The sequence below is a fragment of the Chiloscyllium plagiosum genome, unplaced genomic scaffold, assembly GCF_037043375.1.
Source record: "Chiloscyllium plagiosum isolate Xiang-an unplaced genomic scaffold, Cpla_swu_hap1 HiC_scaffold_8, whole genome shotgun sequence".
Classification (NCBI taxonomy): Eukaryota; Metazoa; Chordata; class Chondrichthyes; order Orectolobiformes; family Hemiscylliidae; genus Chiloscyllium; species Chiloscyllium plagiosum.
The window spans coordinates 43,003,192-43,027,298 of record NW_028270146.1 but is presented as its reverse complement, the minus strand read 5'-3'; the positions used below and the strand labels follow the sequence as shown (position 1 = coordinate 43,027,298).

Below are 24,107 nucleotides of genomic sequence, written 5' to 3'. Positions count from 1 at the left end.
TTATCAGCAGACCTCAATCGTGTCAAGAGGGATAGTCTTTGCTCAAGCAGTCCCACTACAATAAGTCAACAGTTGCCCTGGCTACTTATCCAGGCCTGAATCAGGGTGCTCAGAGTTGGGACCCTGTGGTGGTCAGGGGTGAGGAGCCCAGACCTGTCCTGACTCTTTCTGCCCTACTGTGGATTGTGCAGCTACTGGAATGAGAGAGGGCAGATTAAAGGAAGAAGAACATGGGTGACACAGCTATTATTGTTGGGACAGGTGGGGAGGTTTTGGAGCATATGAATAAGCCACACAGAGGACATTTAGGGTGAGTGGTTTCACAGGTTGGACAGGATGAGGGCAAGATGTTGGGTGCAGCAACGCAGCTAGAATGCATGTGAGGTATTGGAGAGAAGATAGTGGCGATTATGCTGTTGGAGTGCAGGAAGTTGTTGATCTTCTTCCTGTGGTGCTAGGCATTCTTCCAGATGGCTAAGATTGTACTTATTGGTGGCAACCTTGGACCAGGCTGACAAGGTCTGGTGTTGTGGCTTCCAGGGAAGAAGCCCTGCCCGTATACGTCCCCATCCAACAGGAGCTCCAAGATCCTACCCAAATAGAAGGACACCAATTTCCCCCTGTTTGCTATGTCTGGAGAAAATATTAGCAACTGTACAGGGTGGCTCCAGCCTGACAGTACCTGTCCAGGTGCACAATGGTCTTTGAAATATGGCATAGCACCAGGGATAACGGTCAATTTTGGGATAAGCAGTGAGTGGCACATTGTTCTGGGAATGGCATGCAGTAAGCTGGGGTGAAAATTGGACATGGTTCACGCCATGACTAGACAGGGAGCCCAGAACCAGGGGTCACAGTTTAAGGAACCTGGTTAAGCCATTTAGGACTGAGATGAGGAGAAATTTGTTCATCCACAGATTGCCGAGCCTGTGAAATTCATTGCCACAAAGAATAATTGAGGTCAAAGTATTTTTCAGAAAGGGATAGATATATTTGATGCAGTGAGACTGATGCAATTTGAGCAGTACAACACAGGAACAGGCCCTTCATTTCAGCATGCCTGTGCCGATTGTGATCTTACACTGAATTAATCCCATCTGCTTGCACTTGGACTATATTCTTCCATTCCTGCCTGTTCATGCATCTGTCAAAATGCCTCTTAAACTTTATGCTTCTATCTGCTCCAACTACCTCCTCAGGCTGCACGTTCTAGGCACCTACCAACCAGTACTGGCTCCCTCCATTCAGCACTTGAATCCTTTAATGAAGGGACATGGTCAAACACCACACACTGGGAGTCTGCAAACAACACCACACAGATTCATTTGTTATATTCACTACAGTGTGAACCCCACCCCACCTTTGGGTTAACACCAGTAATGATAAGATGAGGCCCTTAAATTGGCAATAATTGCTCATGTAAGACCTCAATTGTTGGCAGATGGGAAAGTTGACCATGAGGCTTCCTGCCCTGATCCAAATTAGGATGGGGGAGGAGTTAGGAAGTTGGTAGGATTTGTGGTCTCCACACCTGCATGACTAAATGTCCCTGTCACCAAATGTGCCATGAGGGAAGAAACAAGATTTCACCCTCTAATGAATATTCACTTCAGTAATTATAATTCAATTATTCTTCTGTTGAATAACTGCAGTGAATGCAGTCTTATAACTATCTATCACATAAGTTAATGAATTTACACCGTTCAATGTGATTCAATGCAAAATCCCTCATTATCGGCATGGGGAAGATTCAAGAGGACAACATACCTCAGACAGCAAATTCATAACAATCATATTTAGCTACATGTGTGTGGCTGCTGGGAGTTGCTGACAAGCTTACTCTTTGTTAGTGCTATCAGCAATAGAAAATGACTGGATTATGGTAGACCAGAGAGAAGTTCAAATTTGTAATTTATTGAAGTGCAAGAGTTAGTGAATAAAGTGACAGACATGCACTCTTGCATAGACTTGCTCATCGTTCCATAACTTAGTAGCTCCAGTTACAATCTTAATAGCATGGATAAGAAAAACCCATTCAATGTGCCAAATCTGCTCATCTAAAAATTCATGAATAATCTATTCATCAACTTTAGATAACCTATTCTATCTTCTTGCCTCTGGAACATAAGTAAAAAGCACACAATTCCAAATACCTGTACAGTTTAGCATAGTATATTATGATTTTTCAACTTATTGCTTTCTTTGGCACAAACAACTGTGAAAGACACTGCTCTTGACAACAAGATGGGATTTGATCACATGTTGAGGGGATGGGGGTCTGATTGATTCTTTTGGATGGGAAGGATGGTTTGGCATCTTAGCAGGTTACCCCCAAATCATGCATGGCACCCCCTGAATTAGATGCCCCATACATCCCTGTCCCCCCCTTTCTCCAGGTCGGCATTTCGAAATGGCTGCCCTCTACTTTATGACTGCTCACACCAGCTATATTTTGGCATGGGCAGTGAAATATCAGGGCCAATTGTGTCTTAATAAGTTCAATTCATCCTCAATAATTAATTTACCTATGGTGGATGTGCTGCCAAATTCTATGGCCACATACTCCCTAATTGACAAACTACTTCTGAAAAGTTACCAAATGGAAGCATGTTATTTCAGCCTAGAGTTAGAATATTAGCGGAATATTCATGGAATTCATCCTGATATAGATCATTATGTAGCTGCATGAGTTTAAAGCTAAATTGTCTTTCACTTGCTTTCTATAAACAAGTCTCAATATACTTCACAGAAAATGCTTAAATGCCCTCAGCGAATAATCCTTTCTTTGGAGTTAATGTGTCCCTCAAGCTTTCAAATGGAATTAATGACCGATTTTTATATGTAACAGCATTTTGTTAATCTCTTCCAATATAGTTTAAAACCATTAGCAATACATTATTTTTCATCATTATCGTGAGTAGATTTTGGTTAAAACATTGCAGAAATGTTGCATAAATCTAGGCTCTTGAAAAATCACAAAAACTAAATCACATTGAAACAAAAGTCTTGAAAATTTTCTTTTATTGGTAAGGCATCATTTCTATTGATCTATTGACCAGTGTAAAAGATTATTTTGATAGTTTTCCAGGGTACCACATGAGAGAAATATTGTTTCCAGCAATAAAATAAAGTTAGCATGCATGATGTTGAACCTTATGATATAATGATCCATGTCTCCTAGATATTCCCTCACTAACACTTGATCCACATCATTTCCAACAACCGAATTGAAGAATGCATCTTTTCGTGTTGCACAGGACACATGCTGCTGTGGGAAGCTCTCCTGAATGCAAGGTAAGATCACTCCCTGCTGCTTACATGATCTGTACTCAAATCTACTACTGGGCAATTAAAATCCCTCATTGTAATTACTCAATAATTTTAGCATCTCTCTGTAATTTCCCTGCAGATTCATTCCTCTACATCTTTCTCACTAGCTCGTGGTCAATAGACTACATCTAGCAATATAATTGCACCCTTTTTGTTCCTTGACTCTAACCAAATTGGTTTGACAATTTAAGCATGACATGTGGTACATTTTTTTCATTTCTTGCAAACAGTAAAGTTATATTATTAAGTATGAAAAATAGATGTCTTACTTTATTGCTGCATTTTTATCGAGCTTAGAAATGTAAAACTGCTCCGACCAGCTGAAATTCTCAGAATACAGGCTTTTCTGCTTATGTGCAGATTGCCAATACTATAAGTTCAAGGTGAGAGGGGAAAGATTTAAAAGGGACCTAAGTGTTAACTTTTTCATGCAGAGGGTGGTGCGTGTATATAAATGAACTGCCAGGGAAAGTGGTGGAGGCTGGTACAATTACAACATTTGAAAGGCTTCTGGATGGGTAAAAGAATAGGAAGAGTTTAGAGGTATATGGGCCAAATGGTGACAAATAGGAGTTTAGATAAATCAAAGATATCTGGTTGGCATGGGTGAGTTGGACTGAAGGGTCTGTTTCCGTGTTGTACAGCTCTGTGATTCTGTTAAGGTATTACTAGTACTTTCTAATTGAAGGCAGCGCATATGACACTAAATAACATAACTGAGGTTAAAACAATTCCATTGAAAAGACTATCGAAAGTCAAAACCAGATGAATGAGAAATATAAAAATGTGATTGTAGAATATTAAATAATCTGCATGTGATGTCACCAACTATCATGGGATTTTTCATAGAGATACGTTGGTTATATATAATGGTGGTAGAGTGGATTATTTTGTCCGTGATAGAAAATTTGGCAATATGCTTGGAAGATTGATTGAAATATTGAGCTGATAAAGCATTTTCCTAAAATGCATCCATGTGAACTGGAAAGGTAAAGTTACACACAGCATTCGGACATCCGCTTTTTAAAATGTGGTGATAAAAACTGACAAGAATAATAATCAGTTAATTACAGTCATGATTGGTGGGAGTTTGATAAACAAGTGGAATTTGAATATTAAACTCGATAACAATTGTTGTCAACTATTTAAAAAGCTCTATTTAAAAACCCAGGAATAATATTCTTTCAAATGCTAGGCTATTCCTGGTATTGAATTAGAAGCTGACTTGATGCCTGAATGTAAGTATTAGATGTATTCTAAACAAACAGTGTGTTTTGACAAAAGATCACGTTTTCGTATTCTATTTCCAATTTTAGAATCGAGGGTCGCCAGACAGATATGGTTACTAGACACCAGACAGAACACTTTTTTTGTTGGGTCAGTGTTAATTGACAGAAAGAATGACTTGACTTTCACATATGTCCTTCACTTCCTCAGGATATCTTTAAGGGTTTCATATCCAAATACTTGAAGTCCCTGTATTTCGACTTGCCAATCGCATCGAAGAGCTTCATCACTTAACTATTCTCCTAACTGAAATACCATGGACTCTTCAAATGTTGGAGGATTGTTCTTTTTATTTGTTCATATGTTTTGGGATATAGCCCAATACTAGTTGTAGATAATTTTAATCAATACATTTGTATTTGCTGCAATACCCCTCTCGAGCAGGTGGAACATAAACTCACGTTTTCTGTCCCAGGTGTAGAGATATGCAGCCACACCACTGTCGGTAATTACTTCACTCAGTGGCAACAATCAACCATAATTCTAGACAATTCCTAGAAATAAAAGACAATTCAGAATACAGTTGACCAAACCATTTTGTTTTGGAAGAGATGCATTTAAAATATATATGAATATGATTCCTCCTACACTTCAGTCTCTTTATGGTGTCTCTTCCTATTGCCTTTCTCCTCTCTCGGGAATATATCACGGAAATCTCTTTTCAATATATTGATACATACACAATACAGAATGAAAGTTTCTTTGTTTCAGCCTTGCAGCTTCACATTATAATTGTTAAAAAAAACTTTTAATCATCTTATCGATAGTAGGCTATTCCAGTTTCATAGTAGGAGTTAAAATTGTAGAATAAGATCATCTGAACACAAATTGGCTAATATGCATCTTGCAGATTGGGATTTTTTGTGGTGTATATTAGTCAAAGAGTCACGATCATTTTAAAATGTCCATATTAATGTTCAGCAAAATGTCTGATCTTTAAGGCCCAAGAGTCAATTCTCATCTTCCCTAGCTTCCTCTTTCCTCAACTCCAGGAGTATGTTGTGAACAAGGCACAAGAGTACAGAAGAATTAATATGGTTTAAAGAGGGAAGCCTATTATTTCTCCCATGATTGAGGCTGTCGATGAATGAGGGTGACTGAGTGAGTTAGGGTGAAATGGAGTGACCTTCAATGACTGACATAATAGGGTGAGTGGGTCAGAACAAGGGTATTTGTGTACAGCTGGCTCAGGCAATGTTTAACCTGGTGGTGTTGTGCTGCCTATTGTCCATAGCTAAGTTGAAGATGCTTCCATCTCTTCCTCTTGTTCTCCATTGATACTATCCTGATTTCTCATATTCATCCGTCTTCAGCAACACTGACTGTTATCAGGCAGAACTATATATTGCTGGCTGGCTGCTTTTGTAATTATGCCAAAGCCTTGATAAGCCCATGTCAGTGTGAAAAAGGCAGACAGATTGTAGGGCTGGAAACAAGATATCTTGCATCAAGTGTGTACCAGTGTTGGGTTCCATGTGGCCGTGGTCTCTGCCACATCCCTCCATATTTCTTGTGTCTTTACGTGCAGTTCAACGTGTAATCTGTGTAATTTTGTTTGCTGCAAAAAGAAAGATGAGAAATGGAGCAATGAACAATCATGCAGCCTGGAGTGCTTTTCATTTTGCAGATGGGTAATTTCTAGCCTGTGAAAGATGTACTTTAAATGCTGCAGGTTAAACACCAATGCCATGGCTATAAGCCTGCCAAGCACCTTGTTCTAGCAAAATTAACTGATATTCAACACCAGTGCCAGAACCAAAGCACAGCAGTTGCAAAAACCTTCATGCAACTCCAGCCAGTCGGTCCCCCAGTTCACAGGGTACCTTCCCAGGAAATCACAACCCAGTCATAGTGAAAGTTAGTTGGTAGTGAAATTACCTTTGGTTGGATTTCTCAGTTTTCCTGGTTTCTCACATCATATCTTCTTCTGCTTAGAGGCAGGTTACAAGCAGATGCACTTTTCAAGCAGTTTCAACTGATTTAAAAGACTGTCCAGAGGCCTCCATGTCATGGACGAAAGCAGGATGGAGGTGGGAAGATGGTGAGGTGCTCAACCATCATCCTCTCTGGCACAGTGCCACCCAAATCCTTCTGCTAAACATAGGAAACTGTTGATAATGACATCTAAGTGGACCTTTGAAAATTTACAGAAAATTGTACCGATTTATAAGCCTTGTGTAAAAATTAACTACTGATGTGGTTTAGGGTGTCACTATTTTGAAATCAAGATCCAATGCAGAGAGACATGTCTTAAACTCCTATGCGTCTTCTCAAAATAGTTTATATCACCTCATTTATTCCTCATGTCCATTAAAAGGTATCAGTAAGTAAAATATCTTTTTTTGGGTGAGACTTTGGTGCTGACTTCTAATGTGATTATATTATGGCATAGCTGAAGGGGAGTGGGGTTGCTTTATTAGTCAAACGTTGGAAAAATATGATTTTTGGGGCAGGTAAAATGAAGTCAGCTTAAACACTGGGTCTGCTAATTTGTCACAGTTTATCGTACTTCTCAGTTCGGGTTTTATATACAAGTATACTACTATTGCTGATACAACAAATGTCTTGTCACTGTGTTTTGAAACAGTGATAATGATACAATTGTCTGCTGTTGGTTTTATTTGTCCCCATATACATTCACCCCCTGTACTCCGAGGGAGTGGTATTGATCTATTGGTATATCTGAAATGATGGGTCTGAAAATGTACTTTCATCCCATACTTCATGAACACACAATGTATACAGTGCTAAGGATTTCTCAAAGCAATCCGGTACTGATATCCTTATGGCTTTACCATGTTAAGAGTCTTAATGAATATGATAACTGTAATAGTAAAATAAAACAAAGAACTGTAGAAGCTGGAGATCTGAAACAAAAACAGAAACTTCAACATTTCTGACAGCATCTATGGGAAGAAAGCAGAGTTAGTGTTTCAAGTCTGGTATGACTCTTCATCAGAATTCCAGGATACTTGGGAACACCACCACCTGCAGGTTCCCTTCCAAGCCACTCACCATCCTGACTTAGAAATACAGCATAATTCCTTCATTGATTCTGGTTCAAAATCCTGGAATTCCATCCCTAAGGGCATTGTGCATCTACCTACAGCGCATGGACTGCAGGACTTCAATAAGGCAGCTTACCATCAGCTTGAGCTGAAAATGTGTTGCTGGAAAAGCGCAGCAGGTCAGGCAGCATCCAGGGAACAGGAGAATCGATGTTTCGGGCCTTCAGGAAAGGCTTACCATCAGCTTCACAAGGGAAACAAATGCTAGCCCAGCCAGTGATGCTCAAGTCCCACAAGTGAATGAAAACATCTAACAGAAAGTACTTTCTTCACTCAGATGTGAACACATGCAATTTGGAGAGATAATGGAAGTGTTTGGAGAACTGTGCAATGACATGACAGGAAGACATGATGTGGAGGTGTGGGTGTTGGACTGGGATGGACAAAGTTAAAATCACACAACACCAGATTATAGTCCAACAGGTTTATTTGGAAGTGCAAGTTTTCAGAGTTCTGCTCCTTCATCAGATAGCTCGTGAGGCAGAATTTATAGCAAAAGATATCATACAACCGATGCAATATATTGAACAAACCTAGATTGCTGTTAAGTCTTTCATCTTTTAGAATGGGTTGCAGGTTTCAATTCATTGATATGTAAATCCCAGAACTTTTTTCAAGTCACAATTGGCCTTGGATCTTCAGGTGACCATCCTCCAAGGTGAACTTCAGGATTCACAGCAACGCAGAACGGCCGAGCAGAGACTGATAGCCAAGTTTGAAACCCATCAGGATGGCCTCAAACTGGACCTTGGGTTTATGTCATTCTACAGGTGACTCCACTACGCTTTCTACACTCATTTTTTTTCTCTCTCTCTCTCTCACACTCACTCACTCACTCTCTCACTCTCACTCTCACTCTCATGTACGCACACACAGTGATATTTCTATGGGGTGAATTTGCATTTGCAGAAACATTCAATTTTGTTCAAAAAGCACACAATTTGTTGGCAGTCAATATTTTTTATTTTCCATGTGACATTTTATAAATTCCTACTTTGAAAATAAAACCAGTCTAACTCAAGATTGGGATACAGACAGATGCTAACCTCATACTTTTAATGTGTTGTCTGAGCTGAGATGTCATTTCTTTTATGAAATCTTACGTTATCTCAGGAATGTGACTTTAAAGAAGTTCTGGGATTTACATATTAATGAATCGAATCTTGCAACCTGTTCTAAAAGATAAAAGACTTAACAGCAATATAGATTTATTCAATGTATCACATCAGTTGTATGACACTATGATCTTTTGTAATAAATTCTGTGTCCTGTGATCCTGCCTCACTTGCTACCTGATGAACGAGCAATACTCTGAAAACTTGTACTTCCAAATAAACCTGTTGGACTATAGCCTGGTGTTGTGTGATTTTTAGTTATGACAGGAAGAAACATTGAAAATTTGAAAAAATGGTGCAAAGTTCTTCTGTGCGTAAGGAGTGCACACTTCCAAAATAAACATAATGATGGTTTGGTGCTAATATTTCAAAAGCTGGTATTTCCCATTCTGACTTGAGCTGATTTATGTAACAGTTGTTTTTGATCATATGAATGTTCATTCTCTTGAACATCAGACATAAGATCCATCCTGGATGTGGCAACAACATTTGGAGTATTGGGAACTTATTGATCACATATGAAGTGCCAGGAAGAAAACTAAGTTTATTGACCGATTGGTGCTAACTTGGAAGCAGTTTCTTTTTCTCTTAAAACTGTCAGCTGAATGTTGGAGACATCATTCTAGCTATAAAAGATCCAGCAGATTTCAAAGAGCAAAGAGAGCATGAGTATATTCAGGAAAATGCTCCCAGTGAGCATAGCAACATCAGTGTCAAATCAATTCTAGTTTTGCTGGACCTATTGGAGAGAGAAAGAGAGAGAGAGCTATCTGGAAAAGATGACCCAGGAGGTTTCAATGCAAAAGAGGAGAAAAATTAAGACTTGCAGCTGTGTAGGATTCAATGTGAGTAATGTGGATATATTAGCTTTCACCTTTAAATAGCTAACTACTGCTTTCTTTCTCCCAACAGCCATTGGGATATACCAGACTTACCCTTAGGTCCTAATTAAGTTTCATGGCTTCAAATGGATGTACTCATCCAGCATTTTGTGATGTTATTGTTCCAGACTTATATAGCATTTTCATTTAGTTTGGAAGTTAGATTATGTTGCTGGTTGTTGAATGGGTTAAGTAGAGTCTGAGGAGGCACATGGGTGGAATGTGATGCCTGCACCTTGAAAATAGTTTCTATGTGTGAAACTGTCATATGAAATGTTTATTTCTGTTGGAACATTTGGGCTACAACAATGCCAAATGTTGGTTTATTCTCTGTTGCATACTAATAAATGATTTAATGTTCATCAGACAATAAGAGAAACAGATGGCCACAATTATGGTGTTCCATATGAGAGCTAAAACTGAAACCATGTTTGGAGTTGGTGACAACCATCTCCGAAATTATCAACAATCACTTGTTTTAAAAGTTGCAATTAAAGTAAAAACAACGTAAAGTAAGGTTTGCATGAAATTAAAATTATATTAATATACAATATTTATAAATGTCTGTTGCTGTGCCTGCTTATAGTTTCAGGGTGAAGCTATGTTGTTTATTACACACTAACTCATATTGGTTTCAAAGTGCACATTAATGTGAAAATGACTGAATAAATTGAAATCTGGCCCTGACCCGTTAGAAATCATACAATGCTGAATGAGTACATCCATTGGAAGCGCTGGAACTTAATTAGGACCTAAGTGTAAGTCTGGTACAACCCAATGGTTGTTGGGAGTAGAAAGTGGGAGTTAGCTATTTAAAGGTGAAAGCTGGTACATCCACAGTTTTTCAGTATTTATGAAGACTGCAAAACTAAGAGAGTACAATGCAATATCAAAAGGAAGGGCTAGAAAAAGTCAACACGTCTGGCAGCATCAATGAAGACAGATACAAAGTTAAAGTTTCACGTCCAAAATCCGATTAGAACATCAACTCTGTTTTTCTCTCTCCATAATTACTGCCAGACCTGCTGAGTTTCTCCAGTATTTTCTGTTTTAATTTCAGATTTCCTGCATCTGCAATACTTTGCTTTTATTAGAGTGCAATGCAACATGAGTCTGGTGTGAATCTGTGTTCCAAGTGAGCAGTGATATTCCTTTGGCCTTTTAATCATTTATTTTCCAATATTTTTATGTTGATAACAAAGCAAACGTTTCTGCCCAACGTGCTCCAAATGTTTAAGTTAGTCATTTGTTGAAACCAACACACCTGCAGAGCTCTTTTGTCAATTTTCCTTAATAGGGCTCCTTCTGCAGTATAACTTGAACAGATTAACTGTGCCTCACACTTCACAAGAGTAATAGCTACAGAGTAATTGGAATTTATGTATTCAAACAGGGCACGTTCTAGTACTTGAGCTATAACCAGAGGAATTCCTTTATGACCCTGAAAGGAAAACAAGTATAATTTATATGACACTAAACTGATCAACTCAATCACAGATCTCAACAAAATCACTTCTTTTGGGAAAGGAAAAAGGATTCATAGTTGTGTAGCTGGAGCTGTTCTACAGAATTAAACAGAAGGCATAGTTTTGTGGGGAGAGTAGACAGGCTGTGTTCTAGAGCTGATCATGCTATTCTTCTAGATGTCACTCCTACCCAACAACACTGCATAACCGTCAGGGACGTCCTTCACGCTGCGAAGTATAAAAGTTAATTAAAAGCACATTTGAACTGTAAAATGTGATCATAAATTTATTCTTATGGAGAGCAGATCTGAGACTAATTTAACCTCAGCTTGATTCATTGAGAATAATTTTATTTCCGAAGCTTAAAAAATTGAAGACAATCATGTGCTTGTATTTTGCGATGAGACATCATTAATGATCAGCCGTTATGTGCATGGAGAGTGAGCACTTGACCATCAAGGTAGATTGAAGAATATAACAAAGATAAGCATTAGTTGGTGATCAAATGTAAAATAGAAGCGCAATTAAGAGAAGTGGTTGGCAGAGGACTGGCAGAGGACTTCAGTTTACAGGATAGCTTTTCTTAAGCCTAGTGTGGATTCTTGTGACCCTAGCTCTGAGTTAGGAGACCTGGGTTCAAGTTCCACCTGCTCCAAAGGTGTTTAGTAACATCACTGAATAGGTTGATTAAAAATGCCTAGTAGTGAGCATTGTGGTTGAGTCAGATATGATAGCAAGAGATGTTTCTTGCACATTCCAATACAGCTTTGTCTTCGTAAACAAACAATTGTCAGATATAAACTTTGGCAAATTTTGATTCAAGCAAACATTGTAAAGATATCATTGATGTTTCTGAGTTTTATGATTAGAGGCCGACAATGAATTTATATAATGGAAGGTAGCATGCATGCTTTATTGGTGGTAGGAAAGGATAATTCACTGCACTGCACAGTTTAGCTGTTCTGAGCAAGTCATCAAAGTGATAACAATTATGGGAGCAGAATAAAGAGTAGGGTTTATCATATTATTATTTCATTAGTGAAGTAAAATCCTTTTTTAAATGATGCTAAAATAAGGTATTCAACAGCATATATTAAGTCAAATTTCATCTGTACTTGTGGCAAAGATCATTAGAAAGGTTTTAGATCCATAAAATTAGTTGCATATAATTGTGCTAGCTCAGTTTTTGAAATATAGAAGAAAATGGGGATTAATAGTCCTTTTAGGCTTGTATCGCCTAGCACACTGCATAGCTCATTATAAAAATCTAGTTTAAAGAATGCACCCTGTGTATTTCCTTTTCAACAAACACCCCACAGGGTGAAATAATTAACATGAAATTCTCTGTGATTCCCTAAAGTACAAAGCAAAGGGATTATTTGTCAGCTGATTAAGAGATTTGTGCTTGACATAATGTGAATGCCATACCATTATTGAAATTTAATTTGCACATTTTGTTGCTGCTGTCAATTTTTCAAAAATGAGCTTTTAATTATGCCAAAAAAGTAATTACACTGTCTTTTCTTTAATTAATGAAAGAAGCTTGGAAGAAAATCGGTAATTAAAACTGCAAAAGGGAATAGAAAAATCAGAAAGTTCTGTTCTAAAGCCATAGGGTCACTTTTAACAGGTTTCAGGTGGATGTCGAGAAGGTGTTTTGCAGGAGGCAGTTGGGAAGGCTGGGTGTGATGCAGTGTGCATGATGTATGCCTTTTATTGGGGAAATTTTGGGACCTGAAATATCTTAACTATCACGTCACTAACATGTTGCCATGTTTTCAGTCAGAAGTCACATGACACCGGATACTAGTCCAACAGATTTATTTTAAATCACAAGCTTTTGGAGCACTGCTCCTTTGTCAGGTGAAGACATGCAGGTGCAAAAAAGAAAGAGGAAAACAAATAATTGTTTATTATGAAATCTTTATTCTGAAAAGTTTGGAGTGTAAGAGTAAAGAATTGCAAAATTCAGTTGTGTAATGCTTGTATTTTCAATACTATTTCAGCTCAGAAATGCTCTGACTGCCCAAGATGCCATTTCAGAGAATCAAAGAATTGTAACAGTGCAGAGAAAGGCCAATTGACCTACTATTTTTTGTTGGCTCACCAAATGAAAGTCTCATGTAGTGCCATCCTTCTGCGTTCTCTGGGTTACCCTGCACATTCTTCCTTTCGAAATAATCATTTAATTCCATGTTGAATGCCTCAGTTGTACCTACCTCCACCACACTCTCAGGCAGTCCATTCCAGAACCTAATCACTCACTGTGTAAAATAATTTTACTCCTTTCAATTTTATTTCTGATACTAATTTGAAGTAACTCCACAGAGGCTTGAATCCCAACACTAAGTCACCCTTTATTTACTCATGGAGAGCTCTTGACACTGATCCAATCCCCTAGAGCCAGGTCTCAGAGTGAACAGAACCTCTGACACTCCTGTTTATATCTTTCAGCCAGGACTCCCCGATTGGACCAGATTCAGAGCCGCAATCAGGGAACTCACATTCTATGAACTTATTACAATCACAATGTCTGTCCCCCGCTAAGTTTGAGGGTGACTCAGTAACACATCTTGGGATATTTTAGCACCGGGTCAGGTTCCTCCAACTCTGCCTCTGATACAGGCAGCATATAATACACAGTAGCTCACCTCTTGCATCCAAAATGTCTTGGAAGAAGTTCATTCTCCTCTTCAAGTGGCAAAGACATTGAGAGGACAACACCTGTCATGTCCATCTCAGATTTCAATGTATCTTCATGCTTGATAGAGAGAGAGAATCCTCAACTTTAGGAAATACTCAAATTCCCTGCTAGTAAACAATGGTCCATTATCTGTGACCAACTTGCATGACCCTGATGAAACCCAGCCAGTATCTTTGCTCTGGTCAATCGTTCTTGCTCCCCATGATAATGTGCTGTCCTGTACTGTGACCTGGTCAGTCCAGGTCCAAAAAGGTTTCATTTCTGGTTGTGATGGCACTTCAGTTTCCCCCATCCCCACTAGCTGGTTCACTTTGGCCAGGATTGGATCTTTCTGCATCCAAAGTCTGATATTGTCAGCTGTGACTGGAAATGTGTCCAGAAATTTTTTTAAAAACCATTACAGACTCTTTCAGTAGTGGTACCACTGGTGGTGTATCTGCCAGCGAGAAGCAGCTCAGTGCATCTGCATTTGCAACTTGGCCTCCCGGACAGTGTTCCAACTTGTAATTATACACATTTAGTATTCGAGCCCAGGGCTGAATTCAGCCTGAAGTCCTGGACAGCACTACCTTGTCCTCTTTAAGTCCTAGCAGCCGTTTGTGGTCTGTTATTGCTACAAATTTACGTCCTTAAAGATATTGGTGGAACTTTTAGATTCCAGATACGACCACCAAATCTTCCTTCTCTACACGCTGCATTTGTCAAAGTCCTGGATGCATATGTTATGGGGTGTTCCTCTCCATTGGGCCACATATGAGCTTCCTACCCCAATGCCTATGGGGAGACATAGCATCCAATACCAGATCTCACTTGGTATCATAGTGTGCCAACACCTAAGAGAATGATAGCTGTTTCTTCACTTCCCTGAAAGCTATAGCTTGGCTATGTGACCATTTTCAACCTGACCCATTTTTAAGAGTGCAAAGGTGCCTTGACGGTGGCCAGGTTATGTATAAACCTTCTGTAATAGCTCACCAACCATGGAAAGACCTATGGTGGGGGATGTGGCACCTTTGATTGCCCTCATTTTACCTTTCAATAGATGTAACCTGGTTTTGTTGACTCTGTAGTTCAAGTAGGTCACTTAGGGTGTCTGGAACACTCATTTTTCCCTTCTAAAGTGTTTGCCTGCCCCAGAGAAACACCTAAGCACTATGTCCAAGTTCTCTAAATGCTTCTTATTGGTCTTCCCTGTTATTAGCACATCATCCAGATAAATGGAGATTCGGAGTAGGTCTTGTAAAATGTTCTCCATAGTCTGCTGAAAAATTGCACAGGCTAGTGATACTCCAAATGGCAGTCTTGTACATTCATACAAACACTTATTGGTATTAATTGTAGCATACTTCTGGAAATCCTCACTGAACTGTAATTACAAGTATGGCTTATGTTGTGGTAATGACTTAGAGAGGTTGTAACCTGGGATGTGGCTAAGGACATATAAGCTGTGTGGTCTGGTATGTAATTAGTGAGAGGTTGTGAAATGTGTAGCTGCATATGCAAGCAAATGCCAGCCATGCCATCTCTGTATTATGTAGAGACCATCACTATTTTTCTTTTACTTTTAAGTTTTGAATTGTGGGTTGAAATTAAGAATTGAACTTTGAACTCTGAACACTAACATGTTTTAAAAGAGAATATAACAAAGATAGATGTTTTCTCTTGGGAACTGACTTTGAAAGATAATTCAACTTAAATACTGACCTAAGGACAGTGTTGGTAAATCATTACCAAACTGTTACTATGCTCAAGGTTGGCAGCTGCTTGGATGTTGAATTCATCAACCAAGGGAATGATGGTGCTAGGAGAAGGTGAGGGCTGCAGATGCTGGAGAATAGAGCTGAAAATGTGTTGCTGGAAAAGCGCAGCAGGTCAGGCAGCATCCAAGGAACAGGAGAATCGATGTTTCAGGCATAAGCCCTTCTTCAGCAATGAGGAAGGTGTGCCAAGCAGGCTAAGATAAAAGGTAGGGAGGAGGGACTTGGGGGAGGGGCATTGGGAATGCGATAGGTGGAAGGAGGTTAAGGTGAGAGTGATAGGAGAGGGGGTGGGGGCGGAGAGGTCGGGAAGAAGATTGCAGGTCAAGAAGGCGGTGCTGAGTCCGAGGGTTGGGACTGAGATAAGGTGGGGGGAGGGGAAATGAGGAAGCTGGAGAAATCTGCATTCATCCCTTGTGGTTGGAGTGTTCCTAGGCGGAAGATGAGGCGCTCTTCCTCCAGGTGTGATGTTGCCATGGTCGGCGACGGAGGAGGCCAAGGACTTGCATGTCCTTGGCAGAGTGGGAGGGGGAGTTAAAGTGTTCAGCCACGGGGCGGTTGGGTTGGTTTGTATCGGCACTAACCCGTGCTCCCACGAGGAGGTTGAACAGTTCATCCACTTTACTAACACCTTCCACCCCGATCTCAAATTTGCCTGGACCATCTCAGACTCCTCCCTCCCCTACCTAGACTTCTCCATTTCTATCTCTGGTGTCTAACTCAACACAGACATTTACTATAAACCGACCGACTCCCACAGCTACCTAGATTACACCTCCTCCCACCCTGCCCCCTGTAAAAATGCCATCCCATATTCCCAATTCCTTTGCCTCCGCCGCATCTGCTCCCAGGAGGACCAATTCCAAGACCGAACAACCCAGATGGCCTCCTTCTTCAAAGATCGCAATTTCTCCTCAGATGTGGTTGATGATGCTCTCCACTGCATCTCCTCCACTTCTCGCTCCTCTGCCCTGGAACCCCGCCCCTCCAATCGCCACCCGAACAGAACCCCACTGGTCCCCACCTACTCCCCCACCAACCTCCAGATACATCGTATCATCCCTCGTCATTTCCGCCACCTCCAAACAGACCCCACCACCAAGGATATATTTCCCTCCCTTCCCATTTCGGTGTTCTGGAAAGACCACTCCCTCAGGATCTCCCTCGTCAGGTCCACACCCCCCACCAACCCAACCTCCACTCCTGGCACCTTCCCCTACAACCGCAAGAAATGCAAAACTTGCGCCCCAAACCTCCACCCCTCACTTCCCTCCAAGGCCCCAAGGGATCCTTCCATATCCATCACAAATTCACCTGCACCTCCACACACATCATTTAATGCATCCGCTGCACTCGATGTGGCCTCCTCTACATTTGGGAGACAGGCTGCCTACTTGCGGAACGTTTCAGAGAACACCTCTGGGACACCCGCATCAACCAACCCAACCGCCCCGTGGCTGAACACTTTAACTCCCCCTCCCACTCCGCCAAGGACATGCAGGTCCTTGGCCTCCTCCATCGCCAGACCATGGCAACACAACACTTGGAGGAAGAGCGCCTCATCTTCCACCTAGGAACACTCCAACCACAACGGATGAATGCAGATTTCTCCAGCTTCCTCATTTCCCCTCCCCCCACCTTATCTCAGTCCCAACCCTCGGACTCAGCACCGCCTTCTTGACCTGCAATCTTCTTCCCGACCTCTCCGCCCCCACCCCCTCTCCGGCCTATCACCCTCACCTTAACCTCCTTCCACCTATTGCATTCCCAATGCCCCTCCCCCAATGATGGTGCTAGCCAGCCAATCATAGAGAATGGTGATTGAAAAGAGGGACAATCAATAGAGAAATGGTTCTGACTGGGTTGGCAGGAGGCAGTATGATTTTTATCATTTTCTGGTGACGTGCTGTTTTTGTTTGCCTTCTCTAGATTCTCTCCCATTATTGAATTGTTGAAGGTTCTGAGAAAAAAAATCCTAACTTGCAAAAATAAGTAAATACTTCTAGATGTCCGCTGAAACTGTTTACATTAATGAGTGACTTCAGAATTCAATCAAAATATGCAGTTCTACTGGCCTGTGAGTAACTCATTGTCCAAGGATTACATGAAGACCTAGTAACAATCATTGGAACTATCTATTCAACTGGTAAGTTTTGATTCTTTTAGTTTTTTAAAAAAATTATTCCTTAACTGTGTTTGTCTGTCTGTGTGAGTGTGAAGGTTATGATTAAAGGAGATTTCACGTTAGAAAGTAGATATTAATTAGGTTATCTGAAGAACGGTCACTGAACCCAAAACATTAACTGTCTTTCTCTCCATGGATGCTTCCAGACCTACTGAGATTTTTCAGCAATTTCTGATTTTGAATTAGATTATCTTATTGTTATCTGTGCTGTGCTAAATTTACATTATTAGCGATAAATTGTTTATTTTTGTTTGTTATAAACTCGGTGTCTAAGATCTGGTTAGGAATGATTGGGCCATTTTCAAGGATCATTGAATGTTTTAGTTTCACTGTTTCACTGTTTTGTAAATTCACTGCATTGAGAGGTTGATTTGATTTGGCTTGCTATCTCCATGTTGTAACAGCCATGAGAAGCATTGGATTATGGATGCTGCTCTATTACCTGCACAGTGAAAGGTAACTCCAGACTGCCAATGTTTGACTGAGTGCAGAGTTGGTGTGATTAGATTCCCTACAGTGTGGAAACAGGCCCTTCCGCCCAACAAGCCTACACTAACCCTCTGAAGTATAACACACCACCCTCTGACTAATGCACCTAACACTATGGAAAATTTAGCATGGCCAATTCACCTGACCTGCACATCTTTAAATGTGGGAGAAATCCCATGCAGACACAGGGAGAATGTGCAAACTCCACACAGACAGTCGCCCTCAAGGCTGGAATTGAACCTGGGACCCTGGCGCTGTGAGGCAGCAGTGTTGACCACTGAGCCACCGTGCTGTGATCAAAGGTGGTGCTAGTGTCCAGGATTCTGGGATAGATGCCTAAAAGCGGCATATACATACACCTATGTTGGGTGAGAGAGTTTCACTTGAAAGATCATTTATCAATGTTCTCATGAGAGGATATTGACTTGAAAAGTTGGGATGAATTTACCTTTTATGTTTGATCACCTCCTATCCTCCCCAACCCTGTAGGAAAGCAATCCAGTGAAGGTGGTGGAAGCAGATGTTTGGTGGGTAGAGCAGGGAAGCACATGGTTGTGATAGCTTTGGAGAGGGTTTGCACATGCCCTGATGGACACAGAGAACCTCTTCAAAGGAGGTATCCCCTCCACCTTTTACCTCAAGTTACAAAAGGATTCTATTCCACATTCCCTAACCACACATTTTTTTTCAGTGGAGACGGAATGAAACCCTTATCTAGCCATTAATTGGCCATTTAAAGATCTTATTAAAAGGCTTAAAGCTGTGTGGATTTCATATTATCATCCCCTGTTTTATAGCCAACAGCTTGTAGCTGGTTGAGAGTGAAGTGAACTAGCCACTCATTTTATTTAACATGCCCCTCTTCTGCAAATAAGCCCAAATAAGCTTATTCCCCAAATCCCCCAATAACTCTGTTTGTCTCTCCATGAATGCTGCCTGACCTCCTGAGTATTTCCTGCATTTCCATTTTAGACAAATTGACTTTGTTTCTTATTTCGGTATCATTTATATTGTTTAAGGTTATGGTCCTGAAGGGGTTAGTGTTCATGTTGCATTGCTTCCATCCAACAAAGAAGATTGATGAGGGCAGAGCGGTAGATGTGATCTATATGGACTTCAGTAAGTCGTTCGAGAAGGTTCCCCATGGGAGACTGATTAGCAAGGTTAGATCTCATGGAATACAGGGAGAACTACCATTTGGATACAGAACTGGCTCAAATGTAGACGACAGAGGGTGGTGGTGGAGGGTTGTTTTTCACACTGGAGGCCTGTGACCAGTGGAGTGCCACAAGGATCGGTGCTGAGCCCTCTACTTTTTGTCATTTACATAAATGATCTGGATGTGAGCATAAGAGGTACAGTTAGTAAGTTTGCAGATGACACCAAAATTGGAGGTGTCGTGGACAGCGAAGAAGGTTACCTCAGATTACAAGAGGATCTTGACCAGATGGGCCAATGGGCTGAGAAGTGGCAGATGGAGTTTGATTCAGATAAATGCAAGGTGCTGCATTTTGGGAAAGCAAATCTTAGCAGGACTTATACACTTAATGGTAAGGTCCTAAGGAGTGTTGCTGAACAAAGAGACCTTAGAGTGCAGGTTCATAGCTCCTTGAAAGTGGAGTCACTGGTAGATAGGATAGTGAAGTAGGTGTTTGGTATGCTTTTTTTTTTATTGGTCAGAGTATCGAGTACAGGAGTAGGGAGGTCATATTGCAGCTGTACAGGACATTGGTTAGGCCTCTGTTGGAATATTGCTTGCAATTCTGGTCTCCTTCCTATCAGAAAGGTGTTGTGAAACTTGAAAGGGTTCAGAAAAGATTTACAAGGATGTTGCCAGGGTTGGAGGATTTGAGCTATAGGGAGAAGCTGAACAGGCTGGGGCCATTTTCCCTGGAATGTCGGATGCTGGGGGGTGACCTTATAGAAGTTTATAAAATTATGAGGGGCATGGATAAGATAAATAGACAAAGTCTTTTCCCTGGGGTCGGGGAGTCCAGAACTAGAGGGCATAGGTTTTGGGTGAGAGGGGAAAGATCTAAAAGAGACCTAAAGGGCAACGTTTTCACACAGAGGGTGGTACGTGTATGGAATGAGCTGCCAGAGGAAGTGGGTGGTATAATTGCAACATTTAAAAGGCATTTGGATGGGTATATGAATAGGAAGGATTTGGAGGGATGTGGGCCAGGTGTTGGCAGACGAGACTAGGTTGGGTTGGGATATCTGGTTGGCATGGACAGGATGGACCAAAGAATCTGTTTCCATACTGTACATGTCTATGAGTGAGCCTCAAGTTATACATATTGGCCCCATTCTGGTTCAGGTGCAACCTCCCACAGACTTGCCTACGAATGGACTTCAAGGTGTATACAGCCACAGAGCCTCAGAGTGGGAAGTCCCACACAGAAGCTGAAGAACACATGGGTAAAGGTGCATGGTAGAATATATGGTCAGCAAAAGGAAGAAATTCATCAGTCTCAGTAAGTAAATTATTAAAGAAACAAATGTACTTACATTGTTGGAGGATTAATGAGCATTCAGAAAATAAATTGACAGCAAGTTTATGAAGAAACAAAGTATGGTGCAGGCTACAAAGGAACTCCACTGGCAGAAGTCCATCACAGCCAAAGCAAAGACAGAGTTTGGGGTAAGGCTGCAGAAGCAGCTGACAAACTTAAACACAGACCACAGCAAACTGGGAGAGTTCCACCTGTAGTGAATCTTGAAAAGGAACAAATATTATTTGTGAGATTGAGGAGGAGAGTTAAAGTGGGAAGGAAGTAGGTTACAGGCAAAATGTGCTGCCTGAAAATAAAAGAAGCATAATGATTCCTCTCCCAGATATCTTAGGAACATACTTTGAAAACTTAACTAAAACTAAACAGTCCAAAACATGACACTGCACTGAATGTTGCATAAACCAGTTTCTAAACTTGATTTGTAAAGACATTTAAAAATAGGGTTAAAAAAAGCAAAGCACACATTCCGATTAAGATGACAAAATATCATATTTAAGATGTATGCTCTCAAACAATAAAGAACCTCTGATGTACATAACTCAGTCTTCTGAATATGTATCAAAGAAAAACATGCCAAAATATTTTCTCAAACAGTTGAAGTATTAGATGTATTACATTAACATGATCAGATATCAGGGCAAGCAAATTATGCAATGATTCAATTATGTCATAAACACTCATATGAACTGGTCACGTTGGTGTACATTTTGTTAATGTCACTCATAAGAAAATACCTTATCCCAAGAGTTTGCATGAATTCAACATTCTCAGTCTAAGAAATTTTACAAATGTGTAAAATTGCATCATTAGTCCAAAAGTAAATGTTCCCAAGATTTTAATTACAGCACGTTAAAGTGTTGCAGTGAGGTAATTGCTCTGCACCTATTCTACATAAAAACATAAGAAAATGTGATGCTGAAGCTAACTGCCAAGGTGGAAGCATTTCATTTCCTGATACTGATATTCCCACATTACTGCAGAATCTAAATTAATTTCAAAAATCAATAATTGATGTTTGTAGTGAATATAAGGTTGAATCTCCTCAGTATCCATGTTGTTGCAGCAGGACAGAATTTCTGCCAGCACTTCTGCAAGTGACTCATTCTCCTAGATCAAGTTTCAATGGCTTATGTGGGCTGCATATACTCAAGATTGTCCATAATAGCTTGGAACGTAGGCTCCTACAGAGTTGGAGAGCTTTGTAGCCCCAACACCAATGGAACGTATGGCCCTGTGCAAATTCAAAACTGTCCATTTTATCATTGTGTGACAGTAAATTCACCTTAATGTTTTGATCATTTTTTTATACAGACAGCTAATGGCAGAATCTGACCTGTTACTTGCAGAATCTGACCTGTTAATTGCACATAAGAGTCAAAAGGGTGGTGCTGGAAAAGCACAGCAGCTCATGCAGCATTGGAGGAGCAGGAGAATCGATGTTTTGGGCATAAGCACTTCATCGATTTCCCTGCTCGTCGGATGCTGAATGACCTGCTGGGCTTTTCCAGCACCACATTCTCGAATCTGATCTCCAGCATCTGCAGTCCTCACTTCCTCCTAATTGCACAGCAACAGTCAATTCACAATCATAGTCAGACTTTTTTTTAAATGAGACAACATAAAGTCGAGAAGTGAGTTACCCATATTTATTGCTTTTGTTTTAGAAATGAGTGGCACTTGGGCAAAAAAATACTGTTATATTGCTCTCACTCAGTTTCTTAAAATGCCATTTGACTGATATGTGAGCCACGCCTGACTGAAAAGCTGCCTTCAGGAAGAGACTTGAAAATATTATGTAAGTGCTGCCAAGTCAAGGACACATTCCAGCAGCATTTTACAATTCGAGTGAGGATGTAGATGTGTAATAGTGTTACCCTGCTCCAATTATCTACCTATGCATCAGTGCTCACCCCTTCACATCAAGTGCCAAATAAATGGTTCAAATGATGCCTAAGTAAAATCCTTTCAAAATTAAGCATTAATCTTGCTGTTAACAGCAATATCTTGGATAGACATACAGACCATCTGCCCACTAAGACCAATTAACTTCAGTCCCAGTCATGGCTCAATATCATAGCCTGCTGTTAACAGGAAAGTAACAGCCTCAGAATAGGATGAGTGATCCAATGGGCCGGTAACACTGGTATTATATCCCACTACATTTAGAGAGGGAGCCTCTGCTGGGATCCTGAAGTACCTGCCTTTTCTAAAATAAACGCCTTATAATTTAGAAAGTGGGACCTCGTGATGGGGCAAGAGTTCTGACTGCAATGCTTAGCTGGGACATTTCAGGTCCTACCTGGTGCAGGCCCTGACCAATTAACAGGGATGAAGCCAAAGAAGCTAAAGGTAGCTGTTGAAATATTTTTGTGGATCCTGACAGAGTGAGTGTGTTTGTTCAAGCCCATCAAGCAACCTTCAGTGCAGTGTCATGTTTTGGAATTTTTGGTTTTAGTTACGTTTTCAAGGTTTGTTCCATTCCATCCTCAGATATCTGGGAGAGGAATCATTATGCTTCTTTTATTTTCAGGCAGCACATTTTGCCTGTAACCTACTTCCTTCCCACTTTAACTCTCCTCCTCAATCTCACAAATAATATTTGTTCCTTTTCAAGATTCACTACAGGTGGAACTCTCCCAGTTTGCTGTGGTCGGTGTTTAAGTTTGTCAGCTGCTTCTGCAGCCTTACCCCAAACTCTGTCTTTGGTTTGGCTGTGATGGACTTCTGCCAGTGGAGTTCCTTTGTAGCCTACACCGTGCTTTGTTTCTTCATAAACTTGCTGTCAATTTATTTTCTGAATGCTCATTAATCCTCCAACTATGTAAGTACATTTGTTTCTTTAATAATTTACTTACTGAGACTGATGAATTTCTTCCTTTTGCTGACCATTTATTCTACCATGCACCTTTACCCATGTGTTCTTCAGCTTCTGTGTGGGACTTCCCACTCTGAGGCTCAGTGGCTATATACACCTTGAAGTCCATTGGTAGGCAAGTCTGTGGGAGGTTGCACCTGAACCAGAATGGGGCCAATATGTATAACGTGAGGCTCACTCATAGAGTCCTAGACATGTACAGTATGGAAACAGACTCTTTGGTCCATCCTGTCCATGCTGACCAGATATCCCAACCCAATCTAGTCTCGCCTGCCAACACCTGGCCCATATCCTTCCAAACCCTTCCTATTCATATACCCATCCAAATGCCTTTTAAATGTTGCAATTATACCACCCACTTCCTCTGGCAGCTCATTCCATACACGTACCACCCTCTGTGTGAAAGCGTTGCCCCTTAGGTCTCTTTTAGATCT

General features: G+C 40.7%; 1 long non-coding RNA gene across 1 annotated transcript in view; it reads left to right on the top strand.

The window, feature by feature from the left end:
* The first annotated feature begins 3,181 nt into the window (after window positions 1-3,181).
* LOC148149382 (uncharacterized) overlaps window positions 3,182-24,107 on the top strand; it is a 28,214-nt gene continuing 7,288 nt past the window's right edge. The window contains exons 1-2 of the long non-coding RNA XR_015757755.1: window positions 3,182-3,294; window positions 17,538-17,754. This is a non-coding gene — a long non-coding RNA (uncharacterized LOC148149382). The remainder of the gene's footprint in view (window positions 3,295-17,537; window positions 17,755-24,107) is intronic.